Here is a 23,170-nt window from a genome sequence, read left to right on the forward strand (position 1 = left end):
GAAGGGGTACAGGGAATGTGACTCAGGATCCATAGAAGTATGTCACAGGAAAGCAGAGGGGTGTTTGGGACAAGACGAAAAAAATGTAATTATAGAAGATTTGAGAAGAGTTTAGAGCTCTACTGTCTAATACAGTAGCCGCCACTAGCCTCCTGAGGTTATTTAAATAAAATAAAAAATTCAGTTCTTCACTCACGTTAACCATATTTCCAGCACTCAAATAGCCATATGTGGCTAGTGACTTCTGATTTGGACAGTGCAAATATAGACCATTGCCAACACTGCAAAAAATTCTATCGGACGGTGCTTGGTCAGAGCAGAAGTCAATACACTTTTTCTGTAAAGGGCCAGATAGCAAATATTTTAGGCTTTAGAGGCCATACAATCTGGTACAACTATTCAACTCAGCCAATGCATCCATAGATAATACATCAATAAATGAGCATGGCTGTAAACCAATAAAACTTTATGGACACTGAAATTTAAATTTCATATAATTTTCACATCACAAAATATATATTTTTTCAAAGATTAAAAAATGTCAAAGCCATTCTTAGCTCATGGGACATACCAAAACAGGTGGTGAGCCTGAATGGACCTGTGGGCCATAATTTGCCAGTCACTGGTCTAGAGGAACAGGAAGTAAAACTGAAGATTCTTTTTCTGTACAGGACATCAATCACTTGAAAATTTTTAGTGGTTCTTCCAGGCTTGAAAACTCTCTGTCTGAAAATTGGGGTTCACCATAGGAATATTTATTTTCCCCTTTTTGCAGTCCAGTCTCCAGTGGTAGAGTCATGCTCTTCAGTGGCAGATGACTACTCAAGTGTTAACCTTTAATTGAGTCACACCTAAGTCTAAAACACTAAACCCTTTCTCTACCTGCTAAGTAGCTGAATCCTCACTTGTAACATCACCCAGCCCAGACTGGAAGTTTGCTGTCACCTGAGATCAGTTCTGTCCTTGTACGGTCCTAAAACAAGCTGAATATTTGTGGACCTAAGGGAGATTATTCTCCCTAGGCCAGAGAGGCTTAGTTCTCATCATTAGCCCTCACCCCAACCCCCAAACACACACACACTCACACCCCTTTTGTATGTGTGCAGAGATGGAGAGTAAAGGGATTTTATGACCTGGCTCTATCCCCGAGTCATACTATCTTGAGGGGTACTGTTGAAGGATGCCTCAGGATAAGGGAAGAAAGGAAAGACGAAAACTGGAGAGCTGACTAAGGAGATCAAGGACATTGAAAGGACATAATAGGGGCTAAAAATGTAGGGACCCTTGAGAATTGAGATAAATTTGTTTGCCGTGGAAGGAGGTGGAAGTTTTAGGGAGGAGGTCCTGAAGAGTATATGTTTCACAAGTGAGAGGTGGGTAGGAGTGTGCGCTTAAACAAACATGGACTGAATGCCTACTGTGTACTAGATAGTGTGCTGGGCCATCAGAGATGAATGGTAGATAAAGAAAGATAAAAGTTTCAGTCGTTAGAATGGTGGGTTGGAGAAGGACAGGATAAAACTTTCAGATAATAAAAAGTATTAAGATTTGGTGATAGAATGGTGAGATGAAAATGGATGTAGAAAGATTAGAAATGGGTACTTTGTGGAGGAAAACATGGTAATCCTAAAAAAAGAAACTGGAGAACAAAGGATAAAAAATTAGGGAGTTGATATTTTGCTGAATCAAAGGATAAAATGGATGAGACCATCATGAGCTGTGCTTGCTCTTCTGTTCTTTGTGGATGTTCACGTTCAGATCTCTTATGGCCCTTTCCCCACAGTTGAAGGACACCTACAGAAATTGTTGTCTTCTGTATTTAAGGTACGATACTTCCCCCTCCAGAGACCTCTCTGCGAGGAAGTCTTGTCCAGCGAGAGTTCTTTCCACGAGAAGAGAGCGTTAGGTTCGAGCTCTCCAATCCAGGTTTCTTCGAATTTATCTCTGTTTTAACCGGCTCGCCGGGTTTTCCAGCATTCCCAGAGCAGACTCGCTAATCCTGGCTCCGTGTGACCGCGCATTCCGAGACCCAGGATTTGGCTCCTCCATCCAGGTTCCGGGTTTCCCCCGCGCGCTCCCGCTCCAGACTCCACACCAGCCCGGAATCCGGATCCGAGGGTCCGGTAGTCCAGTGTCCGGGCCTTCTGGGCGGCCTTGGCTGTCCCGGATCGCGGCAGCGGCGGCGGCGGCGGCGGCTGTGGCGGCGGCGGCTGTGGCGGCGGCTGAGGGACCCGCGGCCCCGGACACAGCGGCACCGGCCGGGCGGGGCGGAGCGGCACGGGGAGGGGGCGGAGAGCCGGAGCGGAGGCGGGGTGGGGTGGGGGGGAGGGGCCGCGGGAACGGATGGCGGCCTGCACCCCGTAGCAGCGGTGGCTCTACGGCCCGGGGCTCCGGGCCAGCGGAGGTGGCGGCTCCCGGGACCGGCCGCGCGGTGAGTCCGGAGCTTTGTGTGGAGCTAGGGCTGGGGGAGGAGAGAGGCGGCGGTGCTGAGGGGGGCCGGGGGCAGCGGCGCCTTTCGGAGGAAGTGGGGGTTGGGGGGCCGGGGCGGAGCGAGGGGAAGGTGTGTATTGGGGGGAGGGGGGGTCGTTGCGTGGGTGGGGGAGGGGGCGTCGAGGGGACCGGGGTGAAGTTCAAAGCGTGGCCGGGGCGGTTCAGGCTGAGGGTAGGGGTGCCGGAGAGGCGATCAGGGTCTGCCCAGGTTGTAGGGGCAGGCCAGAGAGTTTCAGAGGCCAGTGTGGGTATCTTGAGGGGGCCCAGGGCGACTGGGGGTAGTCAGAGTTAGGGGGGTTCAGAGCGAAGGGTTGGAGCAGGACGTGTGCGTGGCCCAGGAGGGGGAAGCAAGGTAGCTGGGAGTGTGCAGTAAGTACGTTGTGGGTGTGTGCTCCTTCCAGTCTTCAGGTCACATTTACTCTGTCCTTTTCTTCAAGATGGAGGGATCCCTGGGCCTGGCCCTTAACTGCTATCCTTGTACCCCCCGGGAGGGTTTGTGACCCTGTCCTGTTTGGAAAACCCACGCTGCCCTCTTTTTCCTTTATGTGTAATTACGGTTGGATCATCTCTGTGCTTTGCTCAGATTCTCCTTCCTCCCTCTTGGGGTTGAGGAGGAGGAGACACATCTGACCAATTAATGTGTGTTTGTGAAACAGGCAGCAGCAAACAGTCATTTCAGCTTCTAGGAATTAGGCTCACACAGGGTGGAGAGATCAGAGCCCTTCAGGGAGAATATTTCTGAGCAAATCACAGTTGATTAAATTCTCTCAGAAACAGCTTCCTACCTAAAATGCGAGTGGGAAAGATGGGGGAGAAAGCCTGTCTGTTTCCAGCCATGTGTCCAGAGCCCCAGGGGTGGAGGAGAGTCCCGGTCCCCCACAGGCCTCTCTTTTCTGTATTAGGCTTTGCTCTGCAGCCTTGAGTTAATTTCACCCCTGCTGCTTTGTCTTGGGGGAGGGAGTGCTGGTTTAGGCTGTTGTGAGGAGATGACTGTTCTGCTGCCACACACAATAGTCGTGTCATTTTATCGGGAGTGCTACCCCAGGGCTGAGAACTGCTGCTGCAGAGATAAACCGGTCCCTCTCACCCGCCTATTGTGTACACAGTGAAGGTCAGAGGTTCAAGTCTTGTCTGAGAGCTTTGGATATGCTCCATCTCCCAGGGTCCTCAGTGCCATTTTCTTCCTTTTCCAGGCTGGGGCTTGCCATTGGAGGAGGCCAGACAGAAAGGCTCTTCTTTTTGAGTGAGGAACAATGCAGAGCTCATTGGCACACATTTTTCCGAAGAATAGGGGATGCCAGCCATGTTGTGCCTGCCTCTTTGGCAAGCCTGTACTAAGTTGTGGAGGAATTGTGTCTGGGAGACTCACTAACCCTTATGTTTATGTCAGACCTCCAAGGGGAGGTTTCTACTCTTGTTTGAGCCATCACATTTAATTCTTTTTTATAGACGTGGGATACTCATACAATGATTTTTGTTCATTTGTTTAGGAATACCACTAAAAACCCGTGCAGGATTTAGATAGAGAGTCAAGGACCTAGCACCTTTTTAAGGGTGACTTCCTGGTCAGTAGTAATTGCACAATGAAAAAGCTACAGAATTTGCCTATCTGGTCAAGGGCTATGGAAACAGAAGAACTTTCCTTTTAATCTTTAATTCTGATGAAAGGAGGTGACTTGCTTATTGTGCAGAAAGTACATATCTGTCTCTTTATTAGGGAGAAATGTGCCAAAGAGGTGAATATAGTAAAAGAATCATTTGAAGTCTTGAGGGTGATTAATAAGAACAAGCTAGTAAGAACCCTCTCCTTGTATATATCTCATAGAAGTGCCCAAAGAGTACTATTCGTTAGGTAAAAAATTATTTGGGGCTAGAAATGAGGTTTCCATTTAGGACATTAAAGAAAACTTAAGAGGTTAGAAATCAAACTCGCGAGAGGGCTGTTGTACACAGTACACTATGTACACAATAGCCAACCATTTTCTATAGGGTTTTGTTGAATAGGAACTTTAGCCTCTGGTTTTGGGAAAGGTCTTTCTGGGGTGCTGAGAGTCAGGCTGTGTTGCCTTCTCAGTCCTTTATTTCAGTGACAGTGAGTCTCTTAAAATGATGGCTTGCCACTTAGGTGTTGGACTTTGTTAGGAGGGAACAGATTGTTCTGACCTTTATATTTCCTGATGACAGAACTGTCTTAAGGTCTTACTGGAGGTGGTGTCTGTCTTTAGGCTATTTCCTACTAGTGTATGTCTTAGGCCTCTGAGTGAAGCCTCAGCTACACAGAATCCAAAGCTTTTTGCTCTTGGGCTGTTGGCATTCATTTCTGAATCCTGTCAGGTGACAGTGAAGGCAGAAGCCACAGATTAAATTTGCCCTGATTAGATTTAGTGGTTTCAGATTTGGACCCTTGCCACTAGGAGTCTTATGAGTCTTCCGATCGTGACCATCTTTCAGAGAGCACTTTGGATTTTCGCCCCCAGCTTCTTGGTAGAAAATGTTTCCTTGTGAGAGGTCTAGGATAGCTGGACAGATAGGTGCTTTTTTTGTGTGAGGCTATGAAGCATAATTTTGACTCCTGGTAGTAATTACATTACAATTAGCATATAGCAACTGAATGACTGGAACAGGATAATTTGTTGAGGGGTTTACTGATTGCTCTGTCAAGTGGAAGTGCCACTCCTTATTTATTTGACTGGGAACACCGCAGGCTGGGTTCAGCCATGGAGACTAAGAAGTACAGGAATGGTGTGTGGTCTCCAGAAGTTCTTGCTCTGTGTGTTTTCTCTCTCTCCTCCCTCTTCTCCCCTCTCTCCCTCATTACTGCCGGGTACTGTAGCATCTTCTACTGCCACTTTCTCCTGCCCCTAAGGTAGCCAAGCAATTGTTATTTCCCATGTGGAAAACTGGTCATGGATGGGAATACAGCCAGATAGATGGGGCCACTCAGAGATAAGGCAGCCCTATGTTGTGTGGCAAGTTTTCTTTTTAGCAGCTGAATTCTCACTTACTTGATTTAAAAAATCAGTTTCCTTTAAGAAAACAAAACAAAACAAAAAAACAAGAACAACAACAACAACCCCCCAAATACAAAATCACATAGTGTGCTAAATATGCCTTCATGATCTCTCTCGGAAAAGTCTGTCTGGCTGTGACAGACAAAATGAAGATAGGTGAGGCTGATTGGCAGGTTCTGAGCCCATGAAGTGTCAGTGAAGGACTCTTTTCACTAGGTAACAGGTAATTCACCAAAGCACCTGCCTAGCTGAGCATGTGGAATTGGCAGCAGCTGTGCAGCTGAAGAGGGATTATTGAGCAGGTGGTTAAAGCATCACATGCCACAGTGACAGGAAAATACTTGGTCTTCCATGGTTTAGGTTCAGTTCATATGTGTGCAATTGCTCTTTGTTTCACATTTCTTAGTGCCTGATACTGGCTTGTTAGTGAAATGATAATGGAATAGGGCAAAGAGATTCTTCTTTCTCTGTTTCTTTTAGATTACTGGGTAGCTTGCCTTAGACGTGGTCCTAGAAGGCCCTATTGTATTTCTATGAGTTCTGGCTTTATGCCTTATGAATGGGAAGGAAATAGTGGTAATTCAGTGTTTCTAGTATTTGTTTATTAGAGAGAAATGGGAAGGAGAAAATTCTTTGCTTTCAGTGTGGTGAAATAGATTCAGCCCACTGGGAGGAGACCCAGCAGGTTTTATGCAAAGGATGTAATTGACTTTTTTGTGTTAGGTCTATCTAACATTCCTTATTCAAGAAATTTGCATGTGTTTTTATTTTATGGATATGATTCTCCATATGAAGTTTGCATTTATTTGGTTGTTTGTTTTATTCCATTTTTAGTTTCTCCCAGCACCTTTATAACTCTTTTCTCTGGCATTGAGATTAACCTCACTTGTTAGAATCACGTCATCACCAGAGGACTGCATCATGTTAAGGAAATATCTCAACTAAATATTTATCTTAGAAACAAATATGGCATTTTCTATAACTTGGAGGAGGACTTTCTATTTTGAGGTTTTCTGCAAATTCCCAGATTTTTCTTACAGGTTATCATCTTTATCTTCTGTTAATATGATTTTATTTTTCTTTCACATGTTCACGCCACTATAGTAGGCAGAGCTATGGAGCCTAAAATTTATAAGCAAGTAACTTACTGTTTATTCTCGGACTTTTTAGTGCCCTCCAGTCATTTTTTGTATTAAGCTGAGAGGCTGTGTGCTTCTTCTGTTGACACACACACACAATCAAATTCATAGGGTAGGACCGTGTTTCCCCGAAAATAAGACCTATCCAGACCGTCAGCTCTAATGCGTCTTTTGGAGCAAAAATTAATGTAAGACCTGGTATTATATTATATTATACTTGGTATTATGTTATACAGGGATCTTATGTTATATAAGATCCCCGTCTTATATTATATCAGTCTTACATTAATTTTTCTCCAAAAGATGCATTAGAACTGATGGTCCAGCTAGGTCTTATTTTGGGGGAAACACGGTAATTAACAGTTGATTGAAGGGGAATAAGTGATATTAACTGTCTTAGAGTTCAGAAATCCCTCTTCCAAGAGGAATGGAGGCTCTGACCTGTTTGTCAGAGTGAGACAGAGATAGAGATTTAATTAGGTAAGCAGGCAGGCAGGTAGGTGGGTGGATGATAGATAGGTGGGTAGATAGACAGGAACATTTGCAAGAATCTGCTTAAAACTATTTTGTAACCTAGCTTTAAGTGGGAGTCTTAGCTATTTGTATAGTATTCACTTCTGGGAAAGAATAGAAACTTCTTTATTCCCCTATATGAAGCCATCACAGTTGTTTGTTTTAAACAGTTCACAAAGCACGATATACTTTCCTAGCATTCTCAGTAGTTTGCTTCCTCATGCCTTTTTCTGTTTCCTATCTCCCATCCTAGTTCTCTGCTCTGAAGACTTCTCTAGCAGCTTGGAAACACTCTAATTACTGCAGCTATTATAGTCACAACCCAGATCTTCCACCTCCTTCCCACTCACCACTTTCTATCTTCCTTTCCCCTCCCCTTGCTCTAGCAGCAGGAGTTGAACTGCAGTCTCATGAGCACAGTCAGATCTATGAATGAGCTTTATATCTTGTCAAGGCAGAACTCCAGATCCAACAGGGCTGATTTTTCATGGTTCTCTTGCTGTTTGTTCTTGGATCAGAGTCCCAGAAATAAGAGATGGCAAATACCTATTAGGTGATATCTAGTCTATCACTCAGGAGCAAACCTACGATCTTTCTCTTGTCTCTGTGAGAATTTTTTCCCTTCCTTCTTTTGTAGGTGAGAGCTGTCTGATGCCAGGCAAACTCTGAAACTGCCTTCTTTTTATTGTGCTCTCTGGTCATTAGTGTCTGGTGAACTTTGCTCTCTTGGATTTTGATACTCATCCTATTTTCAGCGTTATTTGCTCCCAGCAATATCTCCATCCCTTCATCTTCAGTCCTTTCTTGATTTTTGGCACCACCTTTGTAAGGGTTCCTTGTGTACCATCAGTTTTCTATGCCGGAAGTTACCATTTTTCAAACCTTTGCCACAAGGGTCATTGTGGCATCCTCTTAAGGAGGTGCATTTGATGGAACCACAGGACACCTATCATTGAAAGTGGTAATTAATGAAATGGCTTAGAAAGCAGCCCAAGGTTGTGCCCTTAAGAAACCCCTGTACTGTATGAACAAATGCTGCTTCTTTCTGTTTGATTTGGGGTACTTCCTGTTCTAGTCCTTTGTTCTCTTTATGTGGATGAATTTTATTTTTGTGTGGCTTAGTTACAGTTAACAACGGTTTAGTTATTGTGTGATTTTTAATAGTGTTATTATATGTTTTCTTTGCTAATACAGCTTTTCAAAGCACAGAGGGAAAAAAGCATAGAATCGGGACTCATACAACCCAGGTTCTCCTTTTATACCTCTAAGTAGCTGTGTGACCCTGTGCTTGTCACGGCTTTGTTTGCACTTTTCCTTAACTGCAAAATGAGCACATTAGACAGGATCATCTCTAAGGGTCCATTTAACTGTAAAATTTTATGGTATCAAGATTGAGAGGAAAGTAGGTTTTCCACTGACTGGAAAGTGACAGATGTGAGCAGTTTTTTATTACTGTGTTAAAAATATAGTTTGTGTTCAGAAGGGCTAATGAGTGCAGCCTTCGTTCCCTGGGGCTTCACTCCCCCCTTTGATATGTTTTTAAAGTTTATGCTGTGCTTCTTTTACTAGACCATCTTCTTTTAGAGGGTTTTAGACCCGCATTCTGCAGGTTCACCAGCTTGTCAAATATATCTTTTTCTAGTCTGTTCAAGCCATAAAAATGAGAATCAGAAAGCTGCAGGAAAAGAATCTCAGCTTGTGAGAAGGAAATCATACCTGGAAGGATTTGCTAGATATCAGTAAGTAATTTTGTACATTCAGTCAGGGATCTAAGATCTTAAATTTCTTATAACTGAACTCTTTGAACCAAATGGGACTGATTGGGGAGATGGGTTGGGCATTTTTCCATTTTTGACCCATCAGTAGAAAACCTGCTTTGAATGAACTTCTTGGGATTGAGTATGAGTTGCTCATTATGTTGTATTTAGAAAATAAAATTTCTGTTATTTTTAATGCTGAAAATGCCAAATTGGTGACATTTGGTAAAGTATGACTAACGAGGGGATCTCTGAAATACCCCAGTAAAAGGGACTAAGGGATTGAAAGCAGGTGAGTGACTGTAGGAGCTTAGAAGTTGACAGTCATGTTAGGAAATCTTTGCTTTTAAGACGTTTAAAGGAATAAAATTGCATAAGTTAATACCCCAAGTTAGGTTCCTTATCAACATTTCCCATTTGAATCTTGGATTTGGGATTTCCGATAGCAGTTATTCACTGAATGTAAAGAGGAGTCTGACAGTCTTTCATTCTTTTTGTTTGTTTATTACTATAGCACAATCACATGTTTAATCTGCCTGTGAACATTGGAAGAAGCATCCACTATTTTTAAATTTGTACTTAAAACATCCATCAGTCTGTAATAGAAAAATTTGGTGAGTGGAACTATTGTTTGTTTTGGACTCAAAAAATGTCCTGGGAGTGCTTTGCTTTATTCTCAACCATCTGTAGCATATTACTAATTTTCAGGTAATCTAAAGGTTATTTTTGGGAAGTGCTCCACTTGAATGTGAGATTTTAGAAAGATTTATATAAGACATATAAGTAGTTTTTGTAGATAGTTTTTTTTTTTTTTTTTTTTTTTTTTGTTTTTTTTTTAAGGTGGCAAGTGAAGTATAAGGTACTGAATTGGACAGTGGCCAGAGTAGGTGCCATTCAACCCTTAGACATCAAACCACACCATGAATAAAATCCAGATCCTGTCAGTTAGGCCACATAGCATGCCTAGTACTGCTTTGCATGCTGGTACCACGTTGAATGCTGGTACCTGTAGTTCCTTAGGCTACAGCTCAGTATTTGTAGAGGAAGGCAGCGGTGTCTGCTCTACTCTATTTAGAATACAGCCTGTAGGCGCTGGGTATGTTACAAGCGATATTCCTAGTAACATTCCTAGGTGAAGCACTTTAGGTTTCGTTGGGATGAACTTTCATTCATGCAAGCAGACCTGCATGTTCAGGAATGTACCTTATAAACTTCAGTTACAAATTCTGAGGTTTGGTGTGAAGCCCAGCATTTATCTTTGTTTTGGAACCGATGCTTCTAGAGCGGTCTTAAAGAATGGAATTAGAAATGGAACTATAGGAAGAGAAATTGGAATTGTGGAGATTATGGGGTATATGAATCTGAAAGGTATACAGGGAAGGGGGAAATTTGTTTCTGTTTCGTCCAGTCCATTGTTTCTGAAATCTTCCTACCTTTTTCTCCCTGAACTATTACAGTTCTTCCAGGTGATGTGGGACAAAACTTTGAACTCATATTTGGTTCTTCTTTTTTCTTCCTCACCACCTTATCTAATCATTCATTCCATTTGGATTATTCTGGATGTCTTGCCATTTAGCTTCAATTTCTCATTTCACTCACCTAGTTCAGGCCTTCATCTGTGTAGTACTGCAGTGTTATTACAGTTTTTATTTATTCACTGAGCTAATATTTATTGAGCACTTACATGCCAAGCCAGACATGGTACCTGTCTTCTCAGGACTTATAAGTCTAGTGGGGGAGACCACTGAGCAAGTAATGAAGGTGCCCTAATGCACTGCAGTGCTCTGAAAGGAAAGAATTTGGTTCTAAAAGGGTAGGGAACAAGGAACCCCACCTCCTTCCTGAAGCCTTTCTTAATCCCCTTCTTTCCACGCACCTATTTCCAGAATTGATTTCGTCTTGCTCTGTATCTCTTTTAACTCTTTGCTAGTATCTCTGTTACATAACACTTTATCACACATTGTCTTTAATTGTAATGAAGTAATTATAATTATTTGTGAATTTTTTTTTTCCTCCCTTACTCTGAACTCCGTAAGATACCTATGTCTCGTCTCTTCCCATGGCTTCTAGCCTAGTTTCTTTAATATAACTTTATGTTTAATTAATGTGTGCTGAATTGAATTGGATTATGATTTTTGAAAATAGAAACTTCTTGTGATTTTCCCCCCCAGGCCTCCTTTTATGTTAAGGTAACCTCCTTTCTACACATTTTATCACAAACCGAATAACCTAGGAACAAGGCAGACTGCGAAAGCCTTCAGAAGTCTTTTAGACTCAAGAACAAGCGTTTGCTGCCCTTACTGCCTGCAGCAGTGCTGTGGTGCCATATATCCTCGATGGGAGCCTTGGGGGAGGGGGAGGGTGGTACATGGCCAGTGGAGGTAACGTAGGTCAGTCACGGGAACCAGACTGGTTCTGTTATAGGAGTGTAGGCCTTGTTGGGCCCTCTGGGAGGTCTTTTTAGTTTTTCTTATTTACTTCTTTTATTCCATAAATATTTATTGGATTCCTACTGTGTGTGTGTAAGGTCTTGTTCTAGCTGCTTAAGATCTATCAGTGAACAAAATAGACCAAAAAATCCCAACCTCATGGATCTTTTAACAGACGGAAACAGAAATAAGCATAATAAATGATTATACGCGTATAGTATTGAAAGAGTGACACATCACATGGGGAAAAAATAGCGCCGAGTAGGGGGATTAGGAGTGTGGAGGAGGGATAGGTAGGGGAGGTCGGCCGGTTGCAGATTTAAATAAGATGGTCAGAGTAGGCATCATTGAGAAATGTGGTGCTGGTGTGTTACTGGGTGGTTATGCACTTCCTTGAGATTGCTGACCGCTCTTCCATCCAGCAGAGAGAAAGAGGCAGTGTCTGCAATTGTTCCCAAGTCCAGCTGACATTTAAGGGAGAAGTAGCTATTCGTTATGTTTTCTCCTGGGTGCTCCTCTGGTTGGCATTCCGGAAAGTTAATCATGGTGAAAATTGCAGTCAGTCATGTCTGGAAGACACTAGGGGTGGACTGGAGGCCTTGTACCACAGAAGGGTAAATCCCACCCCTCTGTGGACTGGGCCTTGGGTGCTGACAGTAATGGGTGAGTTAGGCCTCCAGGTTTTCTCCTTCCTCAACTGGAAAAGCCCAAAATCGTCACCTTCCTTCCCTCTTTCTGGTGAGGCTTCAGCAACTGTATTTCGGGGTAGCTCTTTAAAACTAAGCTTTCAAGGAGTGTGCACTAAAATTGAATTCAGCCTAAAAATTTAATTTTCCGATTTGTGGTATTTTTACTTCCTCTTAGCACTTAGTTAGCTATGTTCTAGAAGTCTCAGTACCTAATTCATTAGCCAAAGGATGAAGGTATCTTAGGATGTCTAGGTGCTTTCTTGTCTGACTTGTGTGTATTGTAAATTTTCTTGTGATTTTGTTGCTTGCCCTTTACTTACCCTTCTACTTCTTCATTATTTTTCCTGTTACCTCTTTCCTTTTTTTCTTTATAAAAGTTGATAGGAAGCAGAAATCCCTTAGGCTAAATTGTTGTTTTGGTAATAGGCTGCAAGCTAAAATTTCTACCTAATATACAAGGTAGAATGTCTTATTTCTGTCCTTGGGTTATGTAGAATGCAACTCGTGGTCAAGTTCTCAGACTGTTAACACGCTATGTATTTGACAGACTGAAGTGCAGGGTACCTGTAGGTGCTATTTTTATTTGTATCATCAGGTCCTGCAGTTAACAGTACACCAGGAAACCTACTTGCCATTCTGTAAAAATGTGTTCTTTTTGTTGTGTAATTTTAGAGTGAGGGTTTTTAATGAACTCGGGTGCATGCTAAGAAAAATCTGTTACTTTTAGGCAGACAGGGTTCTAATGTTAGGTGAGCTTCAAGGCAGATTTCACATGGCTTTTTTCTGGACTTGCTGTATATCAGACTTGAAGTCATACATTCTCACTACATATGCTTAAGTGGTACAATAACATAGAGCTGATACTGTGAACTTTAAAGCCAGCAGCTGTTAATTCAAGTGTATGTTGTTGTTTTTCTTTAGTCGTTAAAAGGATCTCATTTTAACCAAGTTGTATTGCTTCATTAGTGAAAAATGCTTTAAGACAGATAACTTAGTTTGCTAGTGAAAACTGTATTTTTAGTAGTAGTGTGTCTGTGGTTTGTATTAGTTGTCCCTTCCAGTCCTAGCAGAGCTAGAAATCCTGGCCGTGTAGATTTCAGATGATTTCCATAACACTATCTGACAGAGAGGGAAGTTACAGGGCAGTGTCTGGCAATATTCTTTTTCTTATGGAGCCTTTCTATAAGAAAGAAATGCAGTTTTAACAAGATCACATTGGGGTATGTGACAATGGCAAAGTGACATTTTCTTCCAATAACAAATCTGTTTTTACCTGGATATGTGATCTGCAGCACTGTATTTATTTAAAAGTGTTACCAATGTAAACATGATTAGTGCCATTTCTGCCATCATTACATAATTTTTTTCCCTTTTTCGGTTGGCAACATAATGGTATCATGATTTAATTCACGTCTTAGATACTTGATGGCAGGAAACTAGTCCTGAAATGTGGTGTGCTAAGGTTGTATACTTCATAGGAATGATAGAGGCAGCCAGGGATCACATTTTTACAAGGATTGAAATGTTTGCTTAAATAAAAATGTCACATGCCTAATCAAAATAATGTGACTGAGTTCAATACTAGAGATTGGAGAAGCTGCAAAATAATAGGCCAGATAATAATAATTGGGAGTTTATACACAGATTGGTTAAATACTTCAGTGAGAGCAAATGTGAAGATATGGTTTTGAGTAAGACAAACTACTACTTACAGTTGGCAGTTTGAGAACCTACAAAGCAAAGAAATAAGCTGGATTTTTACTTTGAGGAACAAACAAGAATTGATAAAGATTTCAGTAGGTCAACACTATTTAATAGTAGTCATATGCTGATTAAGCTCAGCATTCTTCAGGGAGAGGAATAACAAAGTCTGTCATCTGCAGATTCAGTTTTAAGAAATCAAGCTGTAATCAAGTGTGTACATTAGGAAAAATAGAAAGACAGTTTCAAAAAGTAAATGACCCACTGGAAGTTTAAAGACTTAAAAACGATCTTATTAGTAGTCCAGTTAAAAGAAAAGGGATCAAAACAGCCATACAATACAGATGATTATTTGGCATAATCTTAGAGGCTGTGGAGAGGAGAAAGTCATCTTTTAAAAAAATTAGAAACATTTTCAAGCACGGCCACAAGAAGCCCACAAAGTAATGATGGTTGAGTGTTACCTAGAAATTAGGTGAAAGAAAAAAAGATGAATTTGATAAGCCTCTTTGCACAACAGGTGGTAAAAGTTTTCTGTTTTTGTTTTTTTTAAGAAGACATGTTAAAAATAGAAAGGCAGCTAGAAACTTGGTGAGACATCTTGATCATGGTATGAAAAAGCTGCATTCAGGGATGAAAATATTAGAGAATTTCCACTTCTGTTTTCCCCCTTGCTAAGCAGATTAAAACTTCTAGGTCAAATGATGGTGGATGCTTAATGTTTTTTTCCTGATTAGAACATGAATTAATTTTTTTTTTCTTCCCCTTTCTTCCGCCTCCCCCCACACACTCCGGTTCAAGCCGTTGTTTCTCAATCTAGTTGTGTAGGACACAGCTCCCTGGCCCATGCTGGTATTGTGAGCCTTGGGCTCCCCAGGCTGAGCCAGTCGGTTGCTGGTCGTTGGTCCGCCGCTCACAGCAGCTCATGGCAGCTCTCGCTGCTTCCAGCCACTCACGCTGGCCACTGGCCGCTCATGGCAGCCCGTGGCAACACACAGCAGCCCACGGCAGCTCATATCAACTTCTGGCTGCTCACGGCAGCCCAGCTCCAGGGAGAGCTGTTGTTCGCAATCTTAGCTGTAGAGGACGCAGCTCACTGGCCCATGTGGGACTCGAACCGGCGACCTCGGCATTAGGAGCATGGCACTCTAACTACCTGAGGCACTGGGCCGGCCCCCCTAATCTTTTTTTAAAGCACAGAAAGTACAGAAAAATATAAAGAAGTCCCAGGAATTATCCCAGAAATGTTAACATTTATTTAGTATTTCCAACACATTTTTTTTTTGCTAGCTGCTTAGGCTTTTCTTGATCAAATCAATGATCTTGATGGGATCAAATTTATCTACTCAAAATTTAGCATTCAAGGATAAACTGTGGAACTCTTAATGAGAGAATTATCCCTTCAAGTTGCATGATCACGGCACTCGGACTTGTGTAGATTTCAAATGTGATTTGTCAATAGAAAGGATTTGGAGGTAGAGGGACTAAAAACTATATTGGAAAATTAGTAAAATGTAAATTAATGACGGAGATAACTTGGTACCATTCATATAACTTACTGGGGCCATGGCAGTGAGTTAGTTTACATAAGGAGAAGTCTCACACATATGACAAATCAGTAACAGTTGTGTGTGGACAGTTGTTACCAGTGGACATTGGTTAGTTTGAAAAGACTTTTGTTAAAGTCAGGCCCAAGGCTATTTAAAAACTTGAGTCACAGAATGGCAGACAATGTTTTGTTGTGCGTTAGCAAAGCGATTTTCTGACAGTGTACACTTCTATAGGTCCACACTCCCTCCCTGTAGTTCTAAAACCCAAAAGCTTTGAAAACAGTTTTTTTGTAAGGTTGGTGCAAACCTGACTTCAACTAATAGGAGGCTACTTATAGTCTTTTGTTGTTGTTCTTCTATTTCCAGTAAATATTTATTCATTTTGCTGTGGGAATATTAGTGAGTTTGACGTTGGGGGCTGTTCCAGTTTCTACTGAGAGTGTTACACTGTCTATGGCAGGGGTGTCCAAACTTTTTTCAACGTTTTTCACCAAGGGCCATCTGCGGTAAAATACACAAACAGCTGGGCCACTCACTCAAGGTGAAGTACGTATGGCCTCACCTGGCTTATTTAAGTAAACTAAATATATTTTTGGAATTTGCTGCGGGCCAATTAACAATGGATTGCGGCCGCAGTTGGCCCGCAGGCCGCAGTTTGGACGCCCCTGGTCTAGGGCATATTAATTTCCTCAGCTTTTTACAGGTGAAATAACTGAGGCTCAAGGAAGCGTGGTGATTGGCCTGAGATTGTTACACATCTAGGAGAGAGTAAGGAGTAGGACTGAGCTTTTCTGCCTCCTCCCTTGTTTTGTTTTGTTTTCCATTGCACTGTGCTGCTTCCTCATGACGTTACCTCCAGAAACCATCTTGATGATAAGTCTTCTAGGCGGAAGAGTCTAAGTAGTGACCCTCATCTTATTTGACATTTTAATAAATGTTTTACGTAAGTGACATAGTTAGGTTTTCCTGTGACATTAAACTCAGGTAGTTAGGTTCCCAAGTTGTTTACATTATACTTGAGGAATATCTTGGCTGTTGTGAATGGATGTTATGTGTAAGGGATGAAAAATAGAAGATGAACTTCATTGTGGACAAGTATTAAATTTAAAAAGAGGCAGAAAATCCAAACCACTTTTTTAGTCTGATTAACTTCTAACAATTGTAAGCCCTCAAAGAAAACAGGAATCTAGGTAAGCTATTCCTAGAAAAATTAGCTCAGTGTGCTGCCAGGGAAATGCTGGGTATTATTGGGAAGAGAATCAGAGCTAAATAAAGATAAAAATAAACTCCCCTTTATGCAAAACCAAGGTTTGTCTGTGTTTGTAATAATTATTCTGTTGATCCTTGAAAAATACATATCAAAGCTGGTGACCAATGGAGGTGAAGGCTTTAATGAAGACATGTAAAACAAAACAAAACTTCAGGTTTAAAGACAGGAAATTTTATCAGCCTTATTAAGTGAAGAGAAGAACATACCAATTTTTAGGATCCTGTATTGGATAGAAAGCACCATTTCAAGTTAGAAATGGATTGAATTTAATTATTGAGTTGCTCTTCTCAATAGTAAATAAAATGTGTTAACTCTAGAGCAGGGGTGTCCAAACTGCGGCCCGCAGTCCATTGTTAATTGGCCCGCAGAAAATTCCAAAAATATATTTAGTTTACTTAAATAAACCAGGTGAGGCCATACGTACTTCACCTCGAGTGAGTGGCCCGGCTGTTAGTGTATTTTACCGCATATGGCCCTTGGTGAAAAATGTTGAAAAAAGTTTGGACACCCCTGCTCTAGAGGTAGTAGAAATCAAAAATAAAAGTAAGGTCAGGAAGGTTTTTGTGTTTTTTTGATTAAACTTTATTTTGAGATAATTGCAGTTGTAAACATAATACAGAGGGATCCCATGTATCCTTTACCCAATTTTCCCCAGTGGTAACATCTTGCAGAACTGATAAACTACACCTATCTTGTTCAAATTGCCCCAGTTTTACTTGTGCCCATTTGTGAGTGTGTCTACCGGGGGTGCCAAGAAAATGTATACAAGTGGGTGCTTTGGTCAGCATTGCTCAAGCAGTAGTTTGCCGTAATCAGAAGTGTCTGGACGCTGATGGTAACCACTTTGAGCACCTCTTGTAATTGCAGAAGTCAAACGGGACTGGTATTCGTCTTTTTTTATTGGTATATATTGAGTATTACAATTTAATACAGTTTTTTTCCTTTCTTAAAATGTGTATACATTTTTTTGGCACCCTCTGTATTTAGTTTTATGAAATTTTATTTCTACCACAGTCAAGGTAACAGAACAGTTCCATCACCACAAAGGTACCTCCTGTTGCCCCTTTGTAGTCTAACCTACCTCACTCTTGCTGCCCCTCCTCCCATTTCCCATAGGTTTTTAAAAATTATTGAATTGATATATTTTATTATAAATAACCTATTGAGGGAAACAAGGGGTATTTTGAGGAGTACAGATAGTCTCCAACTTAACAATGGTTCAACCATCAATTTTTCAACTTTAGGGTGGCCGGATGGCTCAGTTGGTTAGAGTGCGAGTTTTGAACAACAAGGTTGCCGATTTGATTCCCACATGGGCCAGTGAGCTCTGCTCCCTCCACAACTAGATTGAATGAGCTGCTGGAGGGGTGGCCGGATGACTCAGTTGGTTAGAGTGCGAGCTCAACAAGGTGGCCGGTTCAATTCCCACATGGGATGGTGGGCTGCGCCCCCTGCAAGTAGAGATTGAAAACGGTGACTGGACTTGGAGTTGAGCTGTGCCCTCCACAACTAGATTGAAGGACAACAACTTGGAGCTAATGGGCCCTGGAAAAACACACAGTTCCCCAATATTCCCCAATAAAAATAAAAAAATAAAAAAATTTTTTCAACTTTACAATCGTGTGAAAGGGATAACATTCAGTAAAAACTACTTTGAATTTTGACGTTTTTTGGGGCTAGCAATATGCCATATGTTCTCTCTTACGATGATGAACAGGAGCAGCAAAATGATTTTGCCCAACTATAGGCTGAGTGTTCTAAGCACATTTGAGGTAGGCTAGGCTACGGTATGTTGGGTAGGGTAGGTGTAGTAAATGCTTTTTTGACTTCTCAGTATTTTTAACTTCTGATGGGCAATATCTGTATATTCTTTTTATAAAATTATTAAATGTTTTATTTATCAAATTAATACATGTACTTTTTTGTTTGTCTCTTCACATGAACTTTATATTAAAATTCAAATAGTACTATGGCTTTTAATGAAAATCAGCAATCCACTATTTACTCCTTCCTAGTACCAAGTCTCACTCCCAATAGGCATGTGCTTTAAACTTTTTAATCTTTCTCTTGTATTTACTACCATATTTCTAAATAATAAATAATACGCTCTCTTATTGTCCTCCCTTTCTTATCAAATCCTCCTAATATAGTTAATGTCACAAGTTTTAGTTAGATAAATATTCATTATTTATTGTGTAAAGATTGTTTATCATTGGGCCACTTAGTATATACTGCTGTGTTTTCTTGTACAACTTTTGTTTTTTTCCAGGATTTAATATTACCTCATTTCTTTTGGTTTATTGTTATTGTCCTTATTACTAATTAATTTTTTCAGTCTCTCCAACAGATCTGTAAATTTTACAGTATAGTCATACATAGGCTAAGGCTTAAGTAAGTAGTTTGTTTCTTTTCTCCTTTCCCTGCCTTTCCTTTTTTCCCTTCTTTTCTTTCTTACTATCACTCTAAATATCCTAACCTGAGAAGATTTATGGCATGATTCCCTTATACCATGTTCATATAAAATGCTAGTTTAGGATCAGGACCATGATCCAGTAATTCAATGCTTTTGTTCATAAGTACTTACTATTTTATTCTATTTTTGGACATATACATGAGATAGACTGTGTTAAGTACACTAATCATAAATGTACAACTCAATTTTTCCATATTATACAGCCGTGTAACCACCACACAATTCAAGATATAAACATTTCCAGCATCCCACAAGGTTCCCCCTCATGCTTCTCAGTCAGTAACAACCACCCACCCCCCAGACATGACCACTTTTCTGACTTCTGTCACCTTTAATTCATAGGTATTTAAAATGTGACGACTGGATGGTTGAAGTCTGGTAGTCTGACTTACGCATTTCAGTATATACGTGAGGGCTCTCTGGAGGTGGTTATGTCCAGGTGGTTATGTACCTGATTTGTGGACTAGTCCTATTTTGAGAAGCAACTATGCGTAGCTGAGACTGTTTGAAGACTAAGAGACTACTCATGAGCAGTTAGGCATTTTAAGAAACGTGGGGGCTGCTTTCCTTTCTAACCTTCCCCCTAGACTCTTAATGATATCTTCATCCTTTATCCTAGAGAGAGTAATGCACATTCTGTTCTAGTAAGTTTGACAATTGTCAGGTAATTGAGACAGTTTATATAACTAGTGACAAATCAAGCTGAAGTAAGACTGGAGAGGAGAAGCCTAGGCACAGTTATGCAGCCTAGGCACAGTTATGATTCTGCCCATTGAGGAAAGCAGTATTCACTCTCTTACTGACCAAAATATTCGAGGGCAGACAACCAAACACTGTTCTTAGGATACAGTGGTGTGTAGGGTGTTTGCAGTCTAGTGGAGGAAACAAATATTAATCAAATCATCGCACACACTGAGAAGTAGCAAGTGCACAGGGAATGTCTTTCAGGTAAAAGCCAGGAGGCAGTCAGGTGGGAGTGGGCTGCAGAGGGCAGAGTGTGGCCATAGGACAAGGCTGGAGACGTGGACGTGGCTGAGAGATAGTAAGGATGCACGTAGGAAGTCCACCATTTTTTATGGCTAGTCCAGCAACGTAGGTATCTTTCAATAGAGGTTTTCTTTTTAGAGTTGTTGTAGAATAGTGAGGTCTGGAATATAAAATGTGAAGGCAATTCCTGGAAAATGCTTAGTTTTTTATTTTTCCCCTATGCCTGTGAACTTGACCTATATTGTTCCCTGTTTTAGACATGAGGAGTTTGAGATACAGAAAAGGTTTGACATAACAATTCTGTGTGGAAGGCCAGTTTCTTAGGTCTGATTTCTAGTGATCTCCACTATTCCTCTTTGTTTTCCCTGAGAATTTGACGTCACCCCTTTCTCTTTAGCACAAAGAGTTTACCTCTGGGAATAAGAACTAAATTATAAATGGCTACATAACCGTCATTATTAGGGGAGGGGGAATGGTAGAGCTTTCTTGATTGTTTACTTTAGATGGTCTTTGCCTTCTGCTTCTTGGCCTACTTACACATAGGCCTTAGTAAGGGTTTTCTCTAGTGTACTAGTTCCACCAAGTGAATCCCTTTAGGGTTGGGATTGAATTATCTACATACTAAGTATGCTGTTTAGCCTGTCGTGAGATGTGTGCTGGCACGGAGCAGTACTCACAAACACCAAAGCTCTAAACCTGAGCACTGTCGAATAGCTGTGTCCTGGCGGAAGTGTCATTTGCTTCTGTGAAATGAAACAGGTCAAGCCTCATAATCTTTGAGCATAGCAGCCTGTGAGGGCCATAAAACTATTCATGAGATGCAGCATATAAACACTCCGGGACTGAGAGATGCTACACTTTTATGTCCTTAGGTGACACATTGTCAGATGAGCCCTGTTGAATTGGATCCGTCTTCTTAAATTGGCACGTTAGTCTGTTCTTTATCTGATCCCCACTGGAGATATAAGCTGAGAGCTGTGGTACTTGAGGAGATGACACAGTTCCTTTGTTACAGTAATTAATGTAATAAATTAAAGGAGAGACCCAAAGGAAAGTTGATTGTTTCTCATTAGAGCCCTAGGTGGAAATTGAGTTGATTAGTGAGCTTCTATGAAGTGTAGCAGGTGGAAAAGGAGATGCCTTTTCTTCCAGCTGGGTAAGCTCAGCGTCACTGAGGATGGTTTACGTGTTGTACTAGCCTCAACTGAGGTTGGCTAAGTATGAAGTGATTTCAAGTAGCATCTGGAATTCAGGGAAGATGGTATGATACGGTTTTATTCTAGCAGCCTTGCTGCATCTCTGTGGTTTATTGAGAGTTCCCAGGGGGCATCAAACCCTAGGAACCTGTTCACACAGTTTAGATTTGAAGGCCTATCCTGTCAGTGAGGTCAGCAACCTATTGGGTTGGAACAATTGGTGAAGAGATAGTCCAGATGTTAAAACCATGAGCCGTGAGGTTGGTACCTTGGCCCTGAGGGGTTTTTGAAGTAAGATGGAGTCTTTCGTCAAACACTGTCGTGTAGAGTTTTATGAGCCACAGGTGAAGGTCCGTAGTAGTACTGTAAAGGGAAAACCCAGGACACTGAGTTTATGGACCAAGAAAGGATTGCCATTTTCTTTCATAGAACTGAAGTGGATGTTAGCACTACTTGTAATTTAATTTGTAAAAAAAAGATTAAAAAATTTTTCCTTTGTTTTTTTAAATACTTTAGATATTCACGGTGTAACTGAAACAGTCCTCCTTAAGTTCAGATACCAGAACTCTTTGAGAATATTTAGGTCACTATATTTTTGAGTTGTCTTATATTTTTGAGATTTGTATCCTCAATATGCTTAGAACCATGATGGATTCTCCTTCCATTTTATAATGAAAAAATTAACATTTGATGAAGCAGCTTGGCTAGCGATCTGGCTGGGGTCAGTGGAAATTTGAGGCCAGAAATCACATCTCTTGATTGTAAGTACTGTGCTCTTTTTCCTGCACCGTACTACATTCCTAGAATTGAGTATAGCATTTTTTTTTTTCTGTCCATACAGCTTTTGGAGGGAACTACCTGAGCCATATAGATCATCCAAATGTGTGTGACCTGTGTGGTCCCAAGTAGATTATACACACTCATACACAACTGTTACTTGCTCAGGTCAGAGCCTGTAAGAAGATTGATTCAAAACCCGTAAGAATAGGGGATGACAGATAAATTTACAGAACAGCATTGGACAATTTGCTACTTAGACCAGATTATCTGTGGGTAGTTGGCAATTAAAGAGCCTCTCTTTGAAGCCCTCTAGGATGGGTACAGAGCTTTATTTGGGTGGAAAGAGAAATATTGTTCTCATTATGTTTGGACATAAGTCAGGTAAGTTGCTGCTTGTGTCCTCTGGGCAGGGGCAGAGACCTCACCTGAGGACTTTTTTTCACATTCTTAGCCAAGGCCTTGTTTATTCTTCAGTAGTGTGATCTATGGCGTGTGCCCTAAAAAAGCATTTAATACCTGAAATGTGTGATTACAAGCCAGTTTACAGGCTGGGAGTGTGAGAGTTGGGTTCCAGAGAAGAAACTGGGATTTGAACTCCTGTTGTTATAGGTACAGGGTGTGGGGGAGTGATTGTCATGACTTCTCTTGGTCACTGCAGAGAGATCAGATATAGGAACAATGCACAAATAGTACTGACAAGGAACTCCAGAGTCTGGTGAATTGTGGTACTAAATAGGAAAGTGGTGGGGTACAATTAGGCAGAAGGAGAGAAGAGGGAGGAAAATATTTACAGAAGCTCTTAAAAGTTGAAAGTGCCTTGTGTTCACTGTAAGGTATTGGTTTTCCTGATTGTGCATTTTCTCTGCCACGGAAGCAAGAGGTCAGTGCTTTTCATTTCCAGCTAGCATGTGAGTTGCCCTACCTCCTGGGGTTAAACATCTTTGCAATGACCTGTCAGAGAGTTGATTATTAGCTGTAGAAAGCCAGGGATGCTGTAGGGAGCAGATGGAAGTGGTTTGGCTGCTGCAGCCAGGCTGATTAAAGAATCTTTGGCAATTTTACAGTGTATCTTTGGAAATGTACCACCAGAGTTACTACTATGAAGCCTGCTGGGTTTGAAAAGCTGGATTTCCAAAGTCACCTGGTTGAAAAGTAGTTCTTACAAAAACTCTTAACACCCTCAAA

The 23,170-nt window shown here is 41.3% G+C and overlaps 1 protein-coding gene across 4 annotated transcripts in view; it reads left to right on the forward strand.

Annotated features, from left to right (window-relative positions):
* Positions 1-2,287: 2,287 nt before the first annotated feature.
* ZNF609 (zinc finger protein 609) overlaps positions 2,288-23,170 on the forward strand; it is a 184,609-nt gene continuing 163,726 nt past the window's right edge. For 2 of the 4 annotated variants that reach the window (XM_074327572.2, XM_074327574.2), the window contains exon 1: positions 2,288-2,431. The gene's annotated coding sequence lies outside the window, so the exon portion shown is untranslated. Of the gene's footprint in view, positions 2,432-9,438; positions 9,525-23,170 lie in introns of those variants that run through there. The other 2 variants (XM_074327575.2, XM_074327573.2) reach the window with 2 other exon arrangements.

This window comes from Rhinolophus sinicus, chromosome 3 (genome assembly GCF_057876585.1).
Source record: "Rhinolophus sinicus isolate RSI-liver-muscle chromosome 3, RSI-T2T, whole genome shotgun sequence".
Taxonomy (NCBI): domain Eukaryota; kingdom Metazoa; phylum Chordata; class Mammalia; order Chiroptera; family Rhinolophidae; genus Rhinolophus; species Rhinolophus sinicus.